This window comes from Notamacropus eugenii, chromosome 1 (genome assembly GCF_028372415.1).
Source record: "Notamacropus eugenii isolate mMacEug1 chromosome 1, mMacEug1.pri_v2, whole genome shotgun sequence".
Lineage (NCBI taxonomy): Eukaryota > Metazoa > Chordata > Mammalia > Diprotodontia > Macropodidae > Notamacropus > Notamacropus eugenii.
The window spans coordinates 444,057,492-444,082,295 of NC_092872.1; the positions used below are offsets into that span (position 1 = coordinate 444,057,492).

Consider the following 24,804-nt stretch of genomic DNA (forward strand, 5'->3'; position numbering starts at 1 on the left):
ACAGTTTACTCAACCATTCCTCAATTGATGGGCATCCACTTGATTTCTAGTTTTTGGCCGCCAAAAAGAGAGGTGCTATAAATATTTTTGTACATGTGGGACCCTTTCCCATTTTTATGATGTCTTGGGAATATAGTCCTAGAAGCAATATTACTGGGCCAAAGGGTATGCACATTTTTGTAGCCCTTTGGGCATTATTCCAAATTGCTCTCCAAAATGGTTGGATCAACTCACCACTCCACCAACAATGATTTTAGTGTTCCAACTTTCCCACATCTTCTCCAACATTTATCATCTTCCTGTTTTGTCATGTTAGCCAATCTGATAGGTGTGATGTGGTATCTCAGAGTTGTTTTGACTTGCATCTCTCTAATCAAGTGATTTAGAGCATTTTTTCATGACTACAGATAGCTTTAATTTTTTCCTCTGCAAACTCCTTGTTCATATCCTTTGACCATTTATCAGTTGTGGAATGAGTCATTTTCTTAAGATTTTGTATGTCCTTTTCTAATTGATTGACATTTTTCATAATCTTTTTTTGTTTGTTTGTTTGTTTGGATTGTTCTCATTTAAAAGAAAAAATTCCTCAATCTTTCTCGTTTGATTTTTAAAGTCTTTTTGAAGTTCTTCTATGAATTCTTTTTAAGTAGGTGACAATTTGATGTTACTCTTTGGGGTATAGGAGGTTATTCTGTGTTTTGCTTTTTGCTTCAGTATCCTCCTCTGAAGATGACCCTGGTCTTCTCTAGTCACAAAGTATTTTTTGTGGTTGAGTTCTTTCTTATTTTCTTGCTCTTTTTAAAAAATTTGTAGCAGCTTATTTTTTGTAAGTACCTCTAGTCCCAGGGTATCATGGATGGTGACTCTGGTCTCAGTTTCTCACTCAGGTCTCCCCTCTAGTCTTGAACTGCAACTAAGAACTTTGTACTCATACAAGTCCCCACAGGCAGCAGCGTCCAGACCCCACTGTTTCTGCACTCACAGGGGTTTCTTGTTCTTTCTTGCTCAGGGCTGGGTGTTGGCAGCATAGGTGAGTCTGGCATTCCTTATCAGCGTAGGTTCCCTCAGTCTTCCCCCAGTGAGAAACCTGTTACCTCACTCTGTCCAGAGGTGGAAGTTCTTGTGGCTGGAGTTTAGGTTACTTCCAGCTAAGCCCAGGGATAACACTTGCTGTTTCAGGGGAACTAGACTGAAGGTATTTATGTTTCACAGGGACCAAACCTTAGTCCTAGGGTGTTTCTTCAAATCTTGTGCTATTGCTCCAGGAGAAACACTGTTCTGACTGAACTCTTGTTTATTTTTACTACTCTATGTTCTTCCTGATGTGCTACTTTATTGTGTTTCTGGGGGAAATATGAAAAATTTGTTATTTCCTGATCTGCTGTGCTATCTTCCTAGAATCTTCTAACCCACTTTTTTCAGACTCTAAGCCCTGCACTCTATTGACTACACCACACTGCCTCCACAGTGATACATATGGATTTCACAAATTAATCTTAAATGAAGTTATTCAGAAAAGCTATATGTACTTCAGGTTTTCATGGTTGTGATTCAAATGTTGTAATAAACTGGAATGAAATTGGAGGAAAGAATCACAACCTAAATCACATCAGTATTTCTTTTAAATGGCTGCTGTAATTTAAGATACTAGTCATCCTATTTCTTAACCATTTTTTTAAGGAAATATTCTGGTTTCCAAATGTTCAGATAGTTATCAATAAAAGTTTAAAATTAGATGCTGTTTGTTGAATTTAGTTTTTGTTTATATAGGATCAAGATTATCTGAGATTTCCTCACTGTGAATGCTACTTCCACTGATGCAAATTGTAACCGTTCTGCATCATAACAGATTGGTTTTTTGTGTTATCTAGATGAAAAATTATTAATCTTGTGTCCAATTTAGCGATGAGTCTTCCTAAACTGAAGCAAACTGGTGTTTTGATGACTGATAATCAATCATTTGCTAGGATTTATTTGAAGTGTTTCCACTGTGGTAGGATGTATCAGAGCTTACCCTCCATTTACAGAGCCTTTGAGAACTCAAGGACACCACTCACCATGATGACACACATTAAGACTTCAGATAAAAATGACAAAAGTGGGAGGACAAAGGACAATATTATTGTTCCACATACTTCCACGACACATAGTTCTACAACAAAATCAAAACTCCTGTGGCCTAGATCCACTTATCTACTAATGTGCTGTGTGGCCTTGGCCAAGTGGCTCAGTCTATCTTGGTCTTGGTTTCCTCATCTGTAAAATGTAGTAGTTGGAATAGTTGGACCCTTAGGTCATATGACATCATGTGACTCTATTACCGTCTCCAAATATCAACCCCTTCCAGTTACTGCCATGTCTACAGGGCTAATAACTGCCAATATCTCTCCATACATTCCATTATACCTTATTTCTGTAGGTATGACAGTGTGATCAGAAGAGGATAGACAATTACATAGCTTCTTAATTTAGTTTCTTCCTTCATAAACCTTTATATAAGGGTGGCATATTGGGGTCGGAGGAGGGGGCAGGGAAATTATGCCTCTCCCTGTTACGAGGATGAATGTAAATTTGGGAGTTATTACAAATGTCACACTCAAGGCCAGATTCAAATGGGTCTGAACTTCTTGTGCAAAAGTCAATACATTATCACAGTAAATCTTACTTCTTAAGGACAAAGAAGAAAGCACCAAAGCATTTCATATGAAAGTGAAAAGACTCATGAGGTTGGAATCAGAGGTTGGACTCTGTCAGTTAACTACCTATATGACTGAACAAATTATTAAACATCTCTGCAATTCAGCTTCCTCTATTAAAATGAAGGTCTTGGACTCTCTAAGGTAAATGGAAATAGATGGACTATAAGGTCCCTTCCAATTCCAAACAGACAATCCCATATTGAAACTGTTTTGTATATTCTTGTATATATGTCAAAAAAGTCCATCTGTCTTGACATAATTCTGCCCATAAGACAGTGATATTCTGAGATGGTCCTTCATTCAATTTATTCTCAGTGGGAAAACAAATGATCTGCTTGCCCTTTAATAAACACATCTAGCAAATTCTGGTACTCAAGAGGTATCTGGGTCCTTTGGTCTTTAATTGGGCTAGCACCTCTGGTTTTTCTCTTATTCCAGGTGAGGAGATTCCTAATTGGGGAAATTCCACTGACATGCATCCCATTCAACGTGAAAATTGAGATGTCTTAAACATGGCAATCCAAACATCATCCTTTCCACCTTCACCTAAATGGCTACTTCCCTCTACTGCCATCTGCTTGTCACATGATGGGAATGATTTTGTACTATATCTGCCTTTTTATCCAGAGACATGTATTCCACATAATCTGCATATATCTTTTTGAAGAGAAGCAATCCTATTTTCTCACCATATTCTAGGAAATATATTCCAGGTAATCAGAACTGTCTTTCTATTTAACCTCTCCCTGGGAATTTTCCATTGTGAGAGTTAATGTGGCAAGGGAGTTCTTGGTCCCCAATTCCCTTTCTTTACCTTTGATGAATCAGCTTTCTAGCAAAGAATTCCTGGTTTGCTTTTTCTATCCCTGTTTTGATTCATGCATAGAATCTGCCTACAGTATTAAAGCACATGGGTCACAAAGTTGTTTCCCATTAGGCAATCATTATGTTTAGATTCTAAATACATATTTAATGTCATTGTGTATAATGTTTCATCATAGCTGCTGCAAAAGAGATCTATGCAAAGCCATATTTGAAAGGCTTTCTGATAAGCAACTCAGTCTTTAAAAGAAAATTGACCTCTTGCCACACAGGGACAGTGTCACAAGGCCCCAGATACTTGGAAAGACAACAAATGCTCTCCCACAATTGTTTCCCAATTCCCCTAGGAAAGTGGTCCCAGATAATCCTAATACAAGAAAGTATTTTCCTTAAAAAAGTCACAGTGAAAAAGCACCTTTCCTGTAGCCTAGAGAGTCTCACCTGGGCCTTAATCTCACAAGAGTGAGTCAACCTAATTAAACTTATTGAATCCAGTAAGTCTTCCTCTTTTTCCTGAATAGGATTGATAATATCAGTCAGTGCAATACAACCTCTCAGAATGAATTCAATACTTTCCACTACCTTTAATGCTAAACTGGACTAGTATTCTCACTTGCACCACAGTCTCTGTCTATCCTAACAGCAATTTTTCCTGTGGTTGGGAGATTGAGCTAGATTGTACAGGATCGAATAGATTCCGTTGTAGCTGAATCTGCAGGACACTTTATCACCACTTAAATATCTTTTTGTATATACTATGTCCTAACTCCCAGCCTTTTCAGGACCTTACTGTGGACAACACCATACCAAGAGGAAACAGGAAATGGAACATGACTCCTGTATCACTATCCTCCTCACAGACATAGCTGCCAGGACCATACTCAAAATATCAGAAAAGATAGCAAAGTAAAGTCACAGACCACCACTAGAAAGTCAACATAACCTCCTTTTAGCCTTTTAAGTTCACTTCCCTTCCCTCATAAGTCCTACTGTAATTTCTGATGGGATTGGCCAATCTGACTAAGGTTCACATACCTCCTCAGCAGAGCACTCTTCCTCTAGCCGTACTGGATGTGGATGCTCTACTCCTTAATTCTGTTATACTGATTAATCATCAATAATGCACATCTCCAATTGACTCCAATCTGGGCCAAAGCTTAGATGAACATCTTTACTTCTGTGCTTTTTAATAGCACTAATACACATAAAAAGACCAAAACATGTTATTCACACATAAGATTCTCTTATTATCAAAATAGGGATCCATGTATATTTAGATTATTCATTGAAAGGTCTTCTTTCAAACACACACATATAACTTGTACAGATATACACAAAGCTCTCTCTCTCTCTGTATATGTATACATATGAATGTATATGCACAGGCATATTTAAATGTTTTAATATATAAAATATATGTCTGTAAATATATACATACACACAATATATGTAAGTGTGTGTGTGCAAAATGAGCATTAGAAGGGAACTCAAAAGTCATTCTATTCAACTCATAACTGAAATATGGACCTTCTCAATATAAGCTTCAATCAGAGTTCATACAGACTGTGAATATCTCCAGGGAATAGCAATTCATTACTTGTACAATCAACCTCCTTATTTTTGCATCCTTTAATTCTAGTAAACTTCTTTAACATCTACAACCTTAAACATATTTGAATTATGCTCCAACTACATCTTCTCTCCTCAAGGATAAATTTCCTCAATATCATAACGACTTGAACAAGCTTATATAGATAAGATGTGACAGAGTCCATGCATGACAGAATTTAAGGGTATAACGGGACCTCATAGGTCTTCTGGTGAAACTCATATCTAAAAAGCATGTCCTCTACAACATGCCAATCAAGTGACCTATCAGCTTTCACCTGAAATTCCCTAGGAGGAAGAATCCATTCTATTCAGAAGGATCCCATCCCACTTTAGAACAGTTCTAATTGTTAAGAAACTTTTCATTACATCAAACCCATCTGCCATACCTCTATAACTTTGACCCATTGCTCTGAACTCTCCTCTTAGAATTCAAACAAAACAAACCAATTAACTGAAGGGGTTCCAAAAACAAGTGGATGAATTAAGAAAGATATTTTGCAGGTAACTCTACTACAGATGAGATTTGAAAGGAGAGAAGGAGCCGAGAAGCAGAAATGAGGAAGGAGAGAATTTCTGTTGTGAGGCTAAACCCAGGCAAAGGTTCAGCAGTGGGAGGTGGGGTTTCACTTGTATAGAGAACATCCAAGTAAGCCAGTTTGGTTAAAGACTGGAGTGTCTGAGGGGAGCTCATGTTTAATCAGTCTGGACAGAGATACTGCTGTAAGATTTGGGGAACTTTCTTGCTAAACAGAAAACGTTTTGTTTTTGTTTTAGATACAATTATGAGTCTTGTACATTTCTTGAGCAGTTGAGAGACACGGTCAGACCTGTATTAAAATTCTGTATTCTAAGTCGTTTGTTTGCAAAATGATTTTCCTAAAGCTCAGATCTGATCATGTCACCCCACCCCCTCAATTCCTATGCACACGCACACACACACATACACACATACACACACAAACACTCAATGAAGTCCTGTGGCTTCCTATTCTCTCCAGGATCAAATACAACAGGCTCCGTTTAACAATCAAAGCCCTTTAAACCTAGCCCCATTCTCCATCTCCAGTCTTCTTACATGTTATCCAAGCTCTTCAATCCCAGTGAAACTGACCTCCTGGCTGCTCCAGAGACAAGACACTGCAGCTTTCAGTTCTGGGACTTCTCTGTGGCTGTCCCTCAAGTTTGGAATGCACTCGCTCATCTCTGCCTACTTTCATTTTCTTTAAGTCCCAACTAAAATCCCATCTTTCATAGGAAGTCTTTCTCACCTCCTCTTAATTTTAGTGCTTTCCTTCTGTTCAATTATTTTATATTTTCCCCTTATATTTGTTTTTATATTGCTTGCATGTTGTTTTCCTCATTAGCTTGTGAGCTCCATGAGATCAGGAATTGTATTTTTCTTCCTTTTGTAACCCCAGTGCTTAGCACACTGCTTGGCATAAAGTAGGCACTTAATAAATGTTTATTGATTGATTCAAAAATTTTTTTCATCATTAATATCCCACATGCCATGTTATAGCAGTCTATTCACTAGCATAATGATTCAAGTAAACTGGGAATATGCATTGAAAAATTTTAGGCACCAAAATGAATAGAGTATTGGATGTGGATTCAGAAAACTGCAGTTAAAATTCACACACTTGTTAGTTTGGTGACATTGTACAATTCAATTTACATTTTTCAGTCTAAGTTTCCTCATCTGGAAAATAAGAACAATATCACCTACCCCATAGAGTAGTAGAGAGGAATAAATGAAGTAATATTTGTAAAACGCTATGCAAATGTAAAAGTATAACAAAATGGTAGTTCTTATTAAGCATTATTCTTTATTAAATGTAAGGAAGCAGAACAGTATTATCAATCTGCCTATTAGTCTCTGTCTATCTCTATCTCTTTTTGTCTTATTTAGGTTCTCTCTGTCTGTCTCTCTCACAGACACATAGAACATGCAAACACACAAATATATTATTTGAGTAAAGATGTCCAAATCTATCTGACCTGCATCAGCATGGGATAAATTCAGATGTTCTCAGCTCCAGAGCATAGAGCTTCTCACCAGGACACATGGGAATATGGAAGGAACAGCAGAAGCCAAATCTTCAGAATTCCAGACTGCTCACAGGGGCATGGGGAGGTGGAGGAAGCTTGGTATTTGTTGTGAAGATGCTCTTCGTTCCTATTCACCACCAACGGAGCTTGGGGCTCCTGCTTTATCAGTCAAAGAAGGAACCAGGAGGTGGGAGACAATGCTCCCAAGATTCTGATTAGAAATAAATGTGGAGTAACTGCCTGATTTTCCCTTGGGCTCCCTGTGAAAGGGAAAAACTGGGCTTGGGGATGGGGAATGTTTGTGTCAGAGGTTGGAGAAGGCAATGCTGTGGGCCCTTGGGGGAAAAGCCTTTGGGGTATCCATTCTCACTCCTCTGCGCCTGTGTAAAGAAATGATCAGCTTCTTATTCTCCAGCTCAAAGCTGCTCCTCCTGCAATCTTCATTCACCTAATGACACCAGCTCTGGCCCAAACCCTGGTACACCCATTGTCAACCAAAAGTTAGATTATTCAGATTTAGAAAAGAATCCCCCTCACCTTTATTTTAGTTTTTCTATGGTTGGGGGTTAAAGCAGTTTACTAAGGAATGAAGGAAACTAATAAAGTAAATCTTGTGAGAGTAGGGATTGTTTCATTTATGCTTGCACCCCCAGTGCCTAGTACAGTGCCTGGGCACAGAATAGGCAGCTAATAAGTAGTGCCAACTGAATGACAAACTAAATTTTGTCAAAAGTTGGCAATGCTGTAGCACTTTAGAGTTTATAGACTCTCTTTCATGAAAATAGGTCTGTGTGTTAGGTAACAAATTTCCACCCCCTATTTTAGAGATGGAGTTCACTTGCAGTATAGAATATAGAGAAGTATTCTGTCCATTGTATCATGACCAACAGCAGTTCAGAAAGTGGATGTGACTTTCTCAGGGTCATATTGTCCATTCATTCAATGACCATATGTATTCACTATTCAGCAGTTATTGTGTGCAAAGCTCTAGGCTAACTTTAGGGGATATTCAAATGCATCCATGATCCCCTTCTGGATGTTTGCCTTTGAGGATCCAGAGAGCATCCCTTCTATGCCTACCCATTCTTGGAGATTCTTTTCCACTTATGTACATAAGTTTGTCTCTAGATTCCACCCAACATATTAGGTTCCATGCTTCTTTTCTTCTGACATAACCCCAGACTATTCGATCTGCCCATCTGTCATCCCTCACTCCTCCTCTATGGCCGATCCTTTCTCTCTTTTTTGCTCATAATTTCCCCTACTCATATTTGCTCCAGTTCTTTAAAGTTCTTTATTTGTCATATGTTGCAGCATTCTCACATCTACCATGAACATTTCAAGTGACTTCTGGGTATTGCTGATATTTAATTCTTGGGGCACTGTAGTATTCCATGACTCCAAACCATACAACAATGGGTGGATAAAATGCAACATTTTTTAAAAAATCCTAGAGTTCTATACTCCTAAATGTTTGATGGAAACTTAAAGGTCATCTCTTCCAATTCCTACCTGAATAATTCCTGACCTTGTAGAAATCATAGTCTAGTACATGAGAGAGGTTGTAAATATTCTCAATATGAAACAGAACATGGTAATAAAAAGTAAACAAAGATCTAAGACTGTTCATATGTAAATTTCTTGCAGGCTCTATATTATAGGGAAGGATGCACTAGATTGTAAATTTTAAGATTTGGCTGCATGTGAGTCATGCTTATACAGTTTACAGCAATGGAACCCAAGTCTTCAGGCTACAAGACTAGTGTTCATTTGATTGTTCTAATAAGAAAATCCTATAAAATCAAAGACTTATTAAGACTATTAATTCATATGCAGTCTCATGTAGCAGAAAGTGCATTGGACATGGAGTCAGCACATCTGGGTTGGGCTGTCAGCTCTGCACTTACCAACTGGGTATACATGAAAAATTCTTGAACCTCTTGGGTTCCACTTTCCTTATCTATGAAATGAGGCAGTAAGACAAAAATGACTTCTCAGATACATTACTATTCTACTATTTCATAATTTCATGAAAACACATAACACATAAAACATGGCACTTACTCCTAGATGTTAAGACTGCTTGTTAATATTTTGGTTTTGTCTTCATTGATTCTGTATAGTGTTACTAAATCACTTTATTTTTAAAATAATTTCTGATTGTTTTGTTAAATGCTTCCAATTTTATATAAGAAAATTTTACCAATCATTTTTCACAATTTTAGTTTCTAAATTCTTTCCCTCCCATTGTCCCTCTCTCCCTTTGAGAAGGCAAACAATTTGATAGAATTTATAAATTTCAAATCATGCAAAATATTTCTATGCTGGGCATGTAGTAAATGAAAACACAAACAAAATTTAAAAAATACATGAAATAAAAATCTGTATCCAGAGTTCATCAGTTTTCTCTCTGGAGGTAGATAGCATTTTTCACCACAGGTTCTTTTCAATTTCTTGGATCATTGTCTTGATTAGAGTAGCTAAGTCTTTCACTGTCGATCATCCTTGTAATATTACTGTTACTATGTACAATGTTTTCTTGGTTCTGATCATTTTATTTTGCCTGAGTTCATGGGAGTTTTCCTACATTTTTCTGAAACCAAGCTGCTAATCATTTCTTGTAGCACAATAGTATTCCATCTCAAACATGTAACCACAAGTTTTTCAGCCATCTTCAATTAATGGATATCCCTTTGCTTTTGCATTCTTTGCCACTACATATACAAAAAAATAGCAATTAGTATTTTTGTACAAGTAGGTCCTTGCCCCTTTTCTTTGGTTTCTTTGGGATACAGAGGTAATAGTGATATTGTTGGGTCAAAACATTAGGGATAGATTTAGGGTCAGGGGTTAAGGGTTAGGGTAAGCTCTTTGAATGTCACTCTAAGTTCTTAGGGTTAGGGTTATCATTTTGGGTCTCATTCTAAATTGTTTTCCAGAAATTAGTGTCCAATTTTTCCACGTGCCATCCAGCATTTGTCAATTTTTTTCTTCCATGTTAGACAATCTTATAGGTGTGTGGTACTTATCTCAGATTTATTTTTATTTGCATTTTTCAACTCAGTAGTGATTTAGAGTATGTTTCTCCTGTGACTCTTCATAGCTTTGATTTCTTCTTCTGAAAGCTACTTGTTTCTATCTTTTGACCACTTACCACTTATCAATTAAAGAATGACTCTTACTTTTATAAATATGGCTTTATTCCCTATATATTTGAGAAAAGAGGCCTTTATCAGAGACACGCTATAAAATGTTTCCCAGCTTTCTGTTTCCTTCTAATCTTGGTTGTATTGGTTTTGCTTGTACAAAATTTTTTAATACAATCAAAATTATCCATGTAAAAATTGGCTCTAAACAAATTCTAGAACAGTAGAAGCCACAAAATGATAGACTGAAGTAAATTTTGAAAGTAGACAGAAAGAGTCTGTTGCACAAGGCTGGGAGAGGAGCACAGTTCAACGTAGGCCATGCTGGCATGGACTGAACCAGGAGCAGGCCTTAGGGGACTGAATTGTTGGCAAGTGCTGTGGATTCCCAACTTCTCAACCTACAGGTATTAAGGACAGCTTCAAAGGTCAGTGGGAATGGTTTCTCACTGGGTTGAGAGAGGACCATGGTCCAGCTTCAGCCCTGGCCCTGGCCCTTGCCCCTGCCCCAGTCTCAGGGCAGCTGCTACCACTGCTGAAGTGGAGGCTTCTTTTGGAGCCCTCCACTTAACAAAGCTTAAAAGTCAAGTAATTGGCTGGGAAATGAGCAAACAGGGGAAAAAGAAAGACTTCTTACTTTCTCAGTGAAGAGGTTTTCTTATGTCATTGGTGATGAGGAGGATCAAAACATATAGCCAGAAGAAGATAACAAAGCCAAAACTCCTATTTTCAAAGCCTTGAAGAAAAATATGAGTTAGTCTCCAGTCATGGAAGAGCTCAAAAAGAATTTTGAAAATCAAGTAAGAGAAGGGGAGGAAAAATTGGGAAGAGAAATGAGTGATACAAGAAAATCATAAAAAATGAGTCAACTTGCTCATTTAGCTCAATTAGTCAACTTGCTAAAGGAAACACAAACAATGCTGAAAAAAACCTTTAAAATTAGACTAACCCAAATGGCAAAAGAGGTCCAAAAAGTCAATAAGAACAAGAATGTCTTAGAAAGCAAAATGAGCCAAATGAAAAAAGAAGTCCAAGAGCTCAATGAAGAAAATAATTCTTTAAAAATCAGAATGGAACAAATGGAAGTTAATGACTTTATGAGAAGTCAAGAAATTATAAAACAAAGCCAAAGGAATGAAAAATAGAAAGCAATGTGAAGTATCTCAATGTAAAAACAACTGAACTGGAAAATGGAGCCAGGAGAGATGGTTTAAAAATTATTGGATGATCTGAAAGCCATGATCAAAAAAAGAGCCCAGAAATCATCTTTCAAGAAATTATCAAGGAAAACTACCCTGATGTTCTAGAACCAGAGGGTAAAATATAAATGGAAAGAAAGAATCCACCGATCACCTCCTGAAAGAGATTCCCAAGAGAAAACTCCTAGAAATATTGTAGCCAAATTCCAGAGGTCCCAGGTCAGGGAGAAAATATTACAAGCAACCAGAAAGAAACAATTCAAGTATTGTATAAACACAATCAGGATAACACAAGATTTAGCAGCTTTTGCACCTAAGGGACTGGAGGATTTGAAATATGATATTCCAGAGGTCAAAGGAGATAGGATCAAAACCAAGAATCACCTACCCAGCAAAACTGAGTATAATATTTCAGGGGAATAAAATGGAACTTGAAAGAAATAGAAGACTTCCAAACGTTCTTGTTGAAAAGACCAGAGCTGAGTAGAAAATTTGAGTTTCAAATACAAGAATCAAGAGAAGAATGAAAAGGTAAACAAGAAAAAAAATATAAGGGACTTATTAAAGTTGAACTATTTATATTTCCTACATGTAAAAATATTTGTAACTCATGAGACGTTTCTCAGTCTTAGGATAGCTGGAGGATACATATGTGTGTAAGTATATGTGTATGTATATATATATGTATATATAGATATATATAGAGAGAGACAGAGACAGAGAGAGACAGGGGGCACAGGGTAAGCTGAATATGAAAGGATGATATCTAAAAAAGAAAATTAAGGATGAGGAATGTACTAGGAGAAATAGAAAGAGAGAGGTAGAACGTAGTAAATCATCTCACATAAAAGAGATTTTATGTGAAAAAGCTTTTACAATGGAGGGGAAGAAAGGGAAGGGGAGAGGGAGGATTTGTGCCTGATTCTTACTCACACTATCCATAAGGAAGTTTGAATGGGGTATAGGCAGTAGATTTAAAATGGCTAGTTAGCCTGTAGAACAGAGAGAAGTGTCAAAAATTTTGAGACCTCAGGCTGTGGTACTAGATTCAATAACAAAGCCAGGATAGTTAAAATTATGTGAGGGTTAGGAAAAGTGTGAAGGTTAGACTGTCATGTGTGAAATCTGAAATAAATGAGCAATCAAAGGTTCAAGCTAAGCTTATAGATTTATGTAGCAGTACAAGCAATTGCATAACCAATAGGCATCAGGATGCCTGAGCTTGACACTGAACCATCAATAAAGAGGGAGAGAGATTTTTATGTATTAGAATATTACAGTAAGCAAAATAAAAATAGGAAGCATAATTCAGTAACTTGAATCTTAATTAGAGGAAAGATTGGGGGCCTTCTAAGTTAAAAGGTGAAGCATCAACAGGTCAAATTTCCTGGAATCAGAAAAAGAGGGCTTCCAAATGTCTGTATTGAGCCAAAGGAACATGAAAACAATAACTGATTGACCACTATGATTTTCAGTTAAGATGCATTGGTTGCTTGAGATGTATAATTATGAGAAAACTTCTTCCATCAGTCTTCATATCTGACTGAGTTTATGATAAACATAGGCTAGGTCCATGGGCAGAAGTGCCCCAGCTTCCCAGACACTCAAGTCTAGTTTCAAGCAATGCAAGCAATGCAATAATTGAAGAAAATTTTCTCACAGATTTTGAACTAGGTCTGTAATTCAACAGAAAGGGAACTGATCAAGAACATAGTCACACGATGGAGTCAGTGTGCTTCACTCAATTTTCACAATGACTTCAATGGCCACCATCAAGGGAGACAGCAAAGAGGTGGTACTACTGATAGACTTCACTCAGCTTCCAGTGTTACTGAGGCCTGGATCTAGAGTTGTCTTTTAGAATTTCCATGTTACATTCTCCAATTCAATTTCCTAATACAAGGCTATTTCTTACTAACTCCCTAATTCAAGGACATGAGACAGTTGTGGAGGTCTTAAAAAAAAGTCACATTGAAAGAAAAGTCATTCTATTGGTTTACAGCTACGCTCATAAAAATTGTGTGAACTATCATGTGTGTCCCCTCTCCTACATCTCAACATTCATGGAATTATCAATATCCTCTAGAACCAGATCAGGTTTCTGGATTGAATCATGGTGGTTCTTATTTATTTCTGATTCATTTTTCTTACAGCAGTTACTAAAATAGCATGGAAAGAGACAGTGAGAAGAATGTCTCTGAATTCCTCCTCCTAGGACAGAACTGTGATAAGATACATAGGTGGCTCTCTAGGTTGCAAAAAAAAGTACTACCTTGGTTATGGACTTTGACTCCTTGATCAGGATAAAGTTGAAGATTTCCCCTCCAGTCTACTATTGCATAGGGTCCCTTGAAGAAACTACCCCTCCTACTGGAAATGTGAATATATTCACAAGCAATAAAAGTTATTTTTGCTACTATAAGCTGGTTCTCACTGTCCTTGTGTTGCACTGTATAAACTAAAACTGGGCTGCATCCAACTAAAGTGGAAACGAGACTATTACGAGTATCATGGAATTAGAGCAAGAAGGGACCTTACAGGTCACCCAGAACAACTGTTTCATTTTATAAAAAGAGAAATTAAGCACTCAACTGGTTAAATCATTGGTTCAAGGTCACACAGATCATTGGTAGTTGGGAGAACTGACATGTAACCACAGAATACTACCTCCAGGTGTATTGCTCTTTCCCCTATATTACTCCATCTCCCTTCTCTAAAATGCTCTTGCATTACTTCTGGATTAAAACAGTATTATCAGAACATTAGTGCGAGCTTTTGGGAAGAGGCATAAATCTGGTTACAGGAGACCTGGAACTTCCTTCGTAAAAAATGTATCCTCCGTGAGGACAAATGACTGTTTTGTATTTTTTCCTTGTATTCCTACTATCAAAGAGTGCCTTGGACATAAGGGATGCTAAAAATGTTTGGTAGATTAAATTAACCTTGGAAAAATTTTGTGAAGTGTTCAAAAATTAAGTTTCCCATCTCTAAAGAAATTCTGTTTCCCTCACCAAAATATCATAAAGTCCACAAATAATGCCTTGCAAACAATAAAACAAAGTAGTTTTCTTGGCATTTGGGTGAGTAGTCTGCCGACCACTCCAGAGCTCCACCAATTCTATCCTTTATCATTGTCAGAATATCTTGATGATGTATGATGGATATTCTAAGGATAATTTATGCAGAAACCTGGAACTAATAAGTTGAAGTTATCCATATTTTTATGAATTGTAGGATGAGTAGGCACAAATTATATTTCCATATACTGAGTAAAATTAAGTCATGGTTCTGGCTATGAAGGACAAGAAAACATTCTTCTGCTAAAGACTTTCTTCAGAGCCTCATTAATATCTCTGTTCCTCAGACTGTAGATAAAGGGGTTCAGCATGGGAGTCACCACTGCATACATTATAGAAAACATGATGTCTTTGATATGAGAGTTACTGGAGGAAGGGAAAAGGTACTGGCAAGTGATTGTCCCATAATATAATGATACCACAGACAGGTGGGAGCCACAGGTTGATAAAGTTTTGCAGATCCCCTTGGTAGAAGACATCTTCAGGATAGTGGAAAAAATACGGATGTAAGAGACAAGGATACATGTTAATGGCACTATAATTATTGCTACCCCTACAGTGAATATTAGTAGTTCAGTAATGGGCTATGGTGTTGTCTGCACAGAAGGATAGTTGGGCCAGGGAAAGGGTGTGGCTCAAGGCATAGGCAAAACTGACTGTCCAGGACCCAACCACTAGTAGGATACATAGTTCCTTGCTCATGAGAGTGGTATAGTGGAGAGGGTGGCAGATGGCAACATAGCGATCATAAGCCATTGCAGTGAGCAGGAAACTGTCCAGATCAGCAAACAATATGAAGAAATATATCTGTGAGATGCAGCCATTGTAGGAAATGGTCTGGCTTCCTGTCTGCATGTTTATCAGCATCTTTGGGGTTGTCACTGATGAGAAACAGAGATCATTGAAGGATAACTGACTGAGAAAGAAATACATAGGGGTATGGAGACGAGAGTCTAATCTGATCAGCAAGACGATAAGCAGGTTCCCAAACAGTGTGGTGAGATACATAATCAGGAATAGGATGTAGAACAACCCCTGTTGCTGTGGTCTGATGGGAAGTCCTAGGAGGAGGAATTCAGAGACATTTGTCTCATTGTCTCTTTTCATGCTGTTTTATTGTGTGCTGGAGGAAAAAGGAATCAGAAATAAATATCACTGGGTCACGAAAATCAGAATATTGAATATACTAGGCTTCATATGAAGTCACAAATTTTTAGATAAGATTTAGAGTACAGACTTTATAACGTTAGAGTTAAAAAGGACCTTAGAACATAAAATGTTAGAACAGAAAGGACCTTTAGAAGTGACAATGGTAGCACTAGTATATAAAATGCTAAAAGTGAAAAGTACCTTAGAGTATAGTCAGAACAATATTATATTTGGATAAAATCCTAATCTACAGTGTTGTAAAATAAGACATGTGGTGTCATAATTAGAAGGAACTTTAGATCATAGAATGTTACACCATGGACTCCATGGGCTGTATTCATCCTATTACAAAATGCTACCTTTGTAATCTACTGTAAAAGCAAGCAAAATTGGATTTGTATTTTTTTCTTTTGGGAGTCCAGTTTCCCAGTCTCATAGTAAACATCTGAAGGATTGATCTCCTTTGAACCCTGATGGCTAACAACTGTGCTGGGTCATGCTGGTTTTGAACCTAGTGGCTCTGAGTCAATCAAGAAATGAGTCCTTTTTTTATATCCTGGGAGGTTTGGGGGGCTTGTTTATGAAAAGGGCCTTTTGATTCCCTGGAAATAACTCTGAGTCACTATGTTAAGAGACATCAGACTACTCAGAGTTTTGTGCTCTCCCATTTGGGTGGTATATGTAGGTGGTTGTATTACTTTGTTCAGACAGTAAGAGCCCTATCTCTTCAATCTCTATGCTAATTCCTCTGTTTGTATTTACTGTTTTCTTATTAAAATAAGATTTTTGACCCCTTAAAAGTTGCTTTCCTTTAGAAAACCAAATGAAAGAACCTGTGCTATACATTCATCCTAGGTTTTCTAGGATGCTTGCTAATACATCTACCTGTACAGTCTTTGTTCAACAAGTTTCCCTCTTATTCAGAGACAAAAATTATCCTTCTGTGACTGCCTCTGGGTGGTTATCATATGGATTCTCCATTCAGAGTCTATAGGGTGAGAAGAGTGTTTCTCATACACCTGATTCCACTCTGCAGAGTACTGTTCCTTATAGATAGCATATAGAACCAAACTTCCTTATAATATATATAGAGATGGAAGAGGCCTTTGAGATAATCTAGCATAAACCCTTCATTTCATAGTTTGAAAAATGATGCTAAGACAGTGACTAACCCAAATTGCTAAGGAGAGGGGCCTCTAAATGAACACTGACTCTATGATCAATTATATTTATTTTTCTTTGTGTCTTATTCCTCATCTAACGTTCCCCCACAGCAGCTCAATGTGAGATGGAAGTGCCCCTGAATTCCTGGGCTATCCAACATATCAGAAGCACTCGTAGGCCCTGCCAAGCTGAAAAGACTTCATATATGGGCCCTGTGATGACTAAATATTTCTTGTTTGAGAAGCAGAATAGATAATTTTATGGATAGGTAGGAAGCACAGTGTGTAAAATGATGGGTATAGAGTCAGGAAGCCCTGAATTCAAATATAGCCTCACACATTTATATCCGTGTGACCCTGGACAATCCTTTGATCTCCATTTGCCTTAATCCACTGCAGAAGGATATTACAAAACCTTTCAGAATCTTTACCAACAAAATCCCATGCATATTGTTGGTATGCTATGGTCCATGTGTCATATGCAAGAAGATTCAGACAGGACTGAAGAATAACAAAAAAGATTCCTGCTGGGTAACTGTGTATGAGTCACTTAGTTTCTTAATGCAAGCAAGCAATATTTTAAGAACAAAAGTTGTAAAGTGTGTATCAATCTACATCAATTTATGGAGTTTCTTCCCTGGGAATCCTCTATTCTAATGAAATCACAACTCACAAAGTGTTCACTATATTCTGTTTCCTATACTACAAAATCTGTCCAATGTCTCATTATGGCATGGAGATGAAGCTGGGCTTGCAAATTCTATACCAGGAGATCACAAAACAGACCTTACTGATTAACTCTCCGGCTTTGAGTTTTGGCTAGACTCAGACAAAAATGTTTCCAAGGAGGCATCAAACAAAGTGAAGAAACGATCATGACTAGAAGGTTGCTCTCAAGGTAATGAATTGTTGCCTCAGTTATTCATGAAGACCATGTATGAAAGCACACAGTGACGGCCATCAATGGAGGGAGCATCTACACAGAAGAAATCATGGATTTTTTGTAGTACATTCTATTCCAAAAAGAAATTTAATCTAGAAAGATATTTTCCAGAAAGTTTATACTAAAATGATTAAATTAAAGTTTTATTTTTAAAAGGGTAAAGGTTTCAATTTCTGGAAAATTCCTATCACAGGATATAAATATGCTGTTGAATAAATTAACTATTTCCTATTTTTTTTCAAATCCTTTCATTTCTTAAATCCTTTCAAAAACACCATTACTATCAAAATTTTTTATTCTTTTACAGAAAGGGACACAAAAATTTGTGATTTTTTGAAGCATGAGGATCCACTGTGGAAATTGCCTCTATCACCACAAATTGCATCCTGTACATGACTTAGTAAATAAATGCTTGGGAATTTCCTGAGGCATTTAAATATTAAGTGACTTGCTCGAGGTCACACAGCTAATGTGTATTTTAACTGACAGGTCTGAACCCACTTTTTCCAGAATATAAGTCCTGCATTTTGTTCACTACACAACACTGATTCCACACTGATGTGTTTCATTTTCACAAATTAACTATAACTGATGTTGTTCAGAAGGACTGCATGTACTTCAAGATTTACATGGCTGTGATTCAAATGGTGTGACAAGTAGTGATCATATTGGGGAAAAAACAGAACTTGAATCACAGTAATATTTCTTTTAAATGGCTGCCATAATTTGAAGTACGATTATTCCTATTTCTTATCCATGTTTTCCTCACATAATATGGTTTCCAAATGTTCAGATAGGTATCACTGTGAAGTTTCAATCAGTTTGTGTTCGATGAATTAAGTTTCTGTTTATAGGATATCAAGATTATATGAGTTTTCTTCAACTATTGTGTGCCCAAATACATTGTTTTTTTGTGTTATCTTGGTGAAAAATTCTTCATCCTGTGTCCAATCCAATGACAATCCTTCCTAATCTGAAATACACTGGTATTTGCATGACTGATAAACAATCAGTTGTTAGGATCTATTTGAAATGCTTCTTCTGTGGCAGGATGTGTCAGAGCTTATCCTCCGTTTATAGAGCCTTTGAGAACTGAAAGTCACCCTTCATTATGATGACAGGTACTAAGGTTTTAGACAAGAATGACAAAAGTGGGAGGAGAAAGGACAATAAGCCCAGATACCACAACAAAACCATAACTTCTGTGGTCTACATCCACTTGACCACTAATGTGCTCTGTGACCTTGGGCAAGTTGCTCAACCTGTCTTGCTCTTGGTTTCTTCATCTGTAAAATGTAGGAGAAGTTGATCTTCAAAGTCATGTGCATGCTTAATATCATATGACTCTATTACCATCACCAGGTATCAATCCCATTCCAGTTGCTTACATGTATGCAGAGCTATTAACTGCCAATACCTCTCTACCCATTCTATTATACCTTATTTCTGTAGTATGAATTAGTCTGATCAGAAGAAAGAAGGTAGACCTTTACTTAGTTTCATGGTTTACTTTCTTCCTTCATAAACCTTTGTATAAGGATGACTTTATGGAGGGTGAAAAACTACGCCTCTACCTGCTACCAGAATGAATGCAAATTTGGGAATTATTACAAATGTCACATGTGAGGCCTGGAAGGCCACTCCTGGTCTATCTCCTAATATATCTAAAATGTTCATGTAAAAATCAATACATGGCCCTAGAAAATTTTGTTTCTTAAAGAAAAAGAAGAAAGCACCCCAGCATTGCATGTGACAGTGAAAAGAGTCATGGCTTTGGAGTCAGAGGCTGATCTCTTGTCAGTAAACTAACCATGTGACTGATCAAGGCTTTTAACATCTCCAGCATTCCACTTCCTCATATTCAAAATGAATTTCTTGGACATCTAAAGTAAATGGAAATAGATGACCTATGAGGTTCTTTCTAATTCCAAATGGACAACCTCATCTTGAAATTAATTGCTTTATATGTTCTTGTACACTATATATCTATATAAAAGAAACTCACATTTCTTGCTAAATAATGTCATAATTCTGTTCAAAAGGTAGTGATAATCTGAAAAGTTCCATGACCCAATTATATTCTTTATGGGAGAGCAAATGATCTGCCTTCCTTTTAATAAACACATCTAGCAAATCCTGATACTCAGAATCTGAGTCCTTTCATTTTTAATTGAGGCTAATATCCCTGAGTTGTCTCTGGTTCCAGGTGAAGAGATCTCTACTTGAGGAACATCATGCTGACATACATCTCATTCAGTGGGGAGACTGAGCTGTCCTACACATGGCAACCTGAACACCATACTGGCTACTTTCACCTCAATGGCTACTAGAATTATTTTTCCTCCACTGACATCTGCTTGCTGCATGATGGGAATGATTTTGTACTCTGTCAACCTTTTTATCCAAAGACATGCATTCCAAGTAATCTAAATATATCTTTCTGTAGAAAAGCAATCCTATTTTCCCACATATTCTAAGTAATATATTCCAATTAATCAAAACCATCTTTCTATTTTGCCTCTCCCTGGAAATTTTCAATAGTGAAAGTTAATGTGACAAAGGAGTACCTGGTCCCCAAGTTCCCTCTCTTTAACTTTTAGGAACTCAGCTATCCAACAGATAATTCCTGATTTGATTTTTCTATTCCTGTTTTGACTCATGCATAGAATCTACTTATAGTACCAAATCACATGGGTCATAAAGTTGCTTCCCATTAAGCAGTCATTATATTTAGATTCCAAACACGTATTTAACATCTTTGGATATAGTGTCTCATCACAGTTGCTGCCTAAGAAATTTATACAAAGCCATCTTTGAAAGGCTTTCTGATAAGCAACTCAGTCTTTAAAGGAACATTGAGCTCTTGCCACTCAGTGCCAGTACCCCATGGCCCCAGATACTTGGAAAGGCAACATGGAGACACTGATATTCTTCCCCAATTGCTTCAGTAACTCCATTAATAGAGTGGCCCTAAACAACCCTAATACAAGAAAGTGTCTTCCTTAGAAATGTCACAGTGGAAAAGCACCTTTCCTGTAGCCAAGAGAATCTCACCTGCACCTTAATCTCACAAGAGTGAGGCAGCCTAACTAAACATACTGAATCCAGTAACAGTCACCCTCTTCTTGACTAAGCAGGTAATACCAATCAGGGTAATGCAGCCTCTCAGAATGACTCATTGCTCTCCACCACCTGAATTCTAAACTTGTCTAATATTCTCAACTGTATCACAGTCTCTGTCCAGTCCTGAGAGCAGTCTTCCCTATGGGTTGGGGCTTGAGCTAGATTTTACAGGATCAAATAGATTTCATCATCCTGAATCTTTAGGACAGTTTTTCATCACTTAAATATCTTTTGGATACACTATGGCCTAACTCCCAGAGTTTACAAGACCATACCCAGAGGAAACACAAAATAGTACATCATCTCCTGTATTACTATCCTCCTCATAGTTATAGCAAACAGGGCCATACTAATATATCAGAAAAGATAGAAAAGAAAAAGCACAGACCATTACTAGAAAGCCACCAAGAGCTTCTTGGAACCTTTAAAGTTCGCTTCCCTTTCCTTATAAAATCTACTGTAATTACTGAAGGTACTAGCCAATCTAACCAAGATTCAGATGCAACAAAGGCAGGGCACTCTTCCTCTAGCCAGCCTGGATGTGGGTGCTCTACTCCTTACTTCTGTTATACTGACTGATCATCAATGATGCATATCTCCAAATGACTATCGTGAATGTCAGAGCCAAGATTAGCTGTGGTTTGCAAGAGCACTGAAATACATAAAATGACCACAACATATTATTGGCATTATTCACACATAAGATTCTCTTCTCATCAAAATAGGGATCAATAACACATGTATATTTGGATTATTTGGTGAAAGACTATCCTTCAAATACACAAACCTGACTTGTGAATACATTCACACATCTCCCTCTCTCTGTATATAATAACATATATATGTATGTATTTAAATATACTCATTTATATTTATATATTTTAATATATGAAACATGTCTATACATATATACATAATGTATGTCTGTGTGTGTGTGTGTGTGTGTGTGTGTGTATAAAATCAGTATCAGACAGGAACTAAAATGTCATGTTATCCAACCAAAAACTGAATTATGAAGCTTCTCAATATAACTTTCAATCAGAATTCATTTGGACCCTGAATATCTCCAGGGACTACCAACTCACTACTTATGCAATCAGCCTCTTTAATTTTGGATCCTCCAATTCCCTTTAAAGTACTTGATCTTTACAGCCTTAAACACATTTGAAGGAAACAATTATGTTCCACCCACTCTTCTCTTCCCCAGGATAAATTTCCTCAATGTCATAACTACTTGAACAAACTTATGTAGATAAAGAGAAGTGACAAAGTCAGTGAATCACAGAATTTACGTGTATAAAGGGACCTCACAAGTCTTCTGTTTGAACTCATACCTAAAAGTTATGTCCTCTAGAACATGCCAAACAAGTGCACTATCAACTTTCACCTGAAATTCTCAAGGAGGAAGAATGCCTTCTATTCACAGGAATCCCATCCCAATTAAGGACTGTTCTAATTATTAGGATCCTTTTCATTACATTGAACCATATACCATACTACTACAACTTTGACCCATTTTTCTGGATGTTGCCCTTTACATTCAAGCAAAACAAACCAATACCTTTTCCACATGACAGTCCTAGAACTATATAAAGACAGCTGTTAAATTACCCCAAAGTTTTCTCCTCTCTATTTTGAAATTTTTAGGTCCTTAAGTTTTTCCTTGGTTGGAATGATCTCCAGTCTTGCTCCACATTGCGGTTTCTTTCCTATGGGAATTCTCCAGCTTTTTAATGGGGCATGAAACACTGAAGAGAATCCTATAGATATGGTCTGACCAGGGCAGAGACCAACAGGGCTATTTCTTCCCTTGCTCTGGATGCTGTTTCTCTTAATGTAGCCTGACCATCTTACCATTTATATGTTGGCTACCATAATGCACCTTTGACTCACTTTGACTTTGCAGTCTACCAACTCTCCTAGATCTTTTTTTTTGATACAACCTGTTGCCTAGCCATGCCTTTTCTCTCTCGAACTTCTAGAACTCATTTTTTGAGATCAAGTGGAGTATTTTGCATTTATTTCTATTAAATTGCAAGGTATTGAATTTCGTGTATATTTCTAACCTTTCTTCTGATGTTTTTGAATACCAACTCTGTCGTTCCACATTCTAGCTCTCCATCCTAGATTTGACACCTGCAAAATTCAAAGCTTTGTTATTTATCACTTACTCCAATTCACTCATAAAATACTAGAACACAGTGCAATCCTTGTATCAAAGAATGTTAGATTTACATAGTCAAAGAAATATAGAATCATATAATCTCACCTTAGCAGAATCTCAGAGCTAGCCTAATAGAGCCTCAGTATTTACAGAAACCTCAGAATTAATTTAGCCCAAAGTAACACTCCATGTGAGAATCAACTACACAGCATCTTTGGCAGGTGGTCCTTTAGCCTCTACTTGAACACTCCAGATAGAGAGAGTGCTCACTCCTGCCCTACACAGTCCATCTCCCCCTTCAATCTCTGATTTGAGGGAAGCCCTTATGTTGCAGTGAATGTTTCCTGAATTCTAGCCTTTCTCCCATCCACCAGATTTCCTTACACTGAACAAGTTGTTCATGTGAGGAGAGGATCTTGTAATTTCATTTTATTCACTTTCTGAGCTAAGGAGAGAGAGCAAGGAGGACAGGGGATCCTAGGGCTTGCTACCAGAGAGACTGCAGTATGAGAGCTGGGGTCATCAGTTGTTCAACCTCTAAGAAAAGGATCAAGGAGGTCAGGGGATGCATTGCAGGGAGGATGGTATTAGGAGCCAGAAGAACTGAGGACTGTGACTTGGCTCCTTGACTAATTCACGCACTGATATTGACATCAACAGGATCTTTTTTGGCTTCAGTTTTCTTCTCTGTTTAATGGATAGTTCAGACTAGATTACCTTTTATGATCCCTTCCCTATCTAATCTTTTAATTTCCTTTCTGGTGTGAAGATTAAAAATAGCTTACATATTTAGACATTTCTTATTCTATTATTTGATATCCTGAAAAGGTATTCTTTACACCCTTTGTTCAGATAAAGAAACTGAAACTCAAAATGTGAGGTGATTGCCCCACAGGTAAATGGCTATGTAATTGACCAATATGGGACTGAAACTCAAGGCTTCTGATGTCAAGTATGGTGTTCGATGCACTGGATTAAGTTCTCTCTCCATTCCATTTTTAAAGTGTTTAGAGTTTATATTCTTAGGTTCCTATAATTTCGGAGGTTTTCATCATCATTCTAAGATTCTTTCCTTGCTAAGATTCTATCCTATATTGTCTCAAGGTCTCTTCCAGTTCTAAATCTAATTTAATTTAATTAAATTCAACAAACATTTATTGAGTAACTACTACTTGCCAGTCACTGTGGTACATACTGAGCGCACAAAAACCTGTACCAATACCATTTATGTCAATACAAAATACCCTAAAATGCAAAGTAATTGGATGAGGGTATTCCAAAAATAAGTAGATGAATTAAGAAAGGTATTTTACAGGTAACTGTACTATAGATGAGCTTTGAAAGGAGTGAGAGCCAAGAAGCAGAAATGAGGAAGAAGAAAATTTCTGGTGTGAGACATAACCCAGGCAAAGGCTCACCAGTGGGAGATTTGGTTTCACCTGTGTATAGAGAACAGCCAAGTAAGCCAATTTGGTTGAAGAGTGGAGTGTCTGAGGGGAGCTCATTTTTAATTTTTCTAGACAAAGAGACTGGTGAGAGATTTGGGTACTTTTCCTGCTGAAGAGAAAATGTTCTCTTCTATTTCGTTTTAGAGGCAATTAGGAGCTTTTTACATTATATTATATTTACATTTGCAGTTGAGAGACATTTTCAGACTTG

At 37.2% G+C, this 24,804-nt stretch overlaps 1 protein-coding gene and 1 pseudogene across 2 annotated transcripts in view; both read right to left on the bottom strand.

The window, feature by feature from the left end:
• Positions 1-24,804, bottom strand: part of LOC140519115 (olfactory receptor 1J2-like) — a 63,066-nt gene that overhangs the window by 6,662 nt on the left and 31,600 nt on the right. The window lies entirely within an intron of this gene.
• LOC140519117 (olfactory receptor 1J2-like) lies at positions 12,263-19,455 on the bottom strand (annotated as a pseudogene).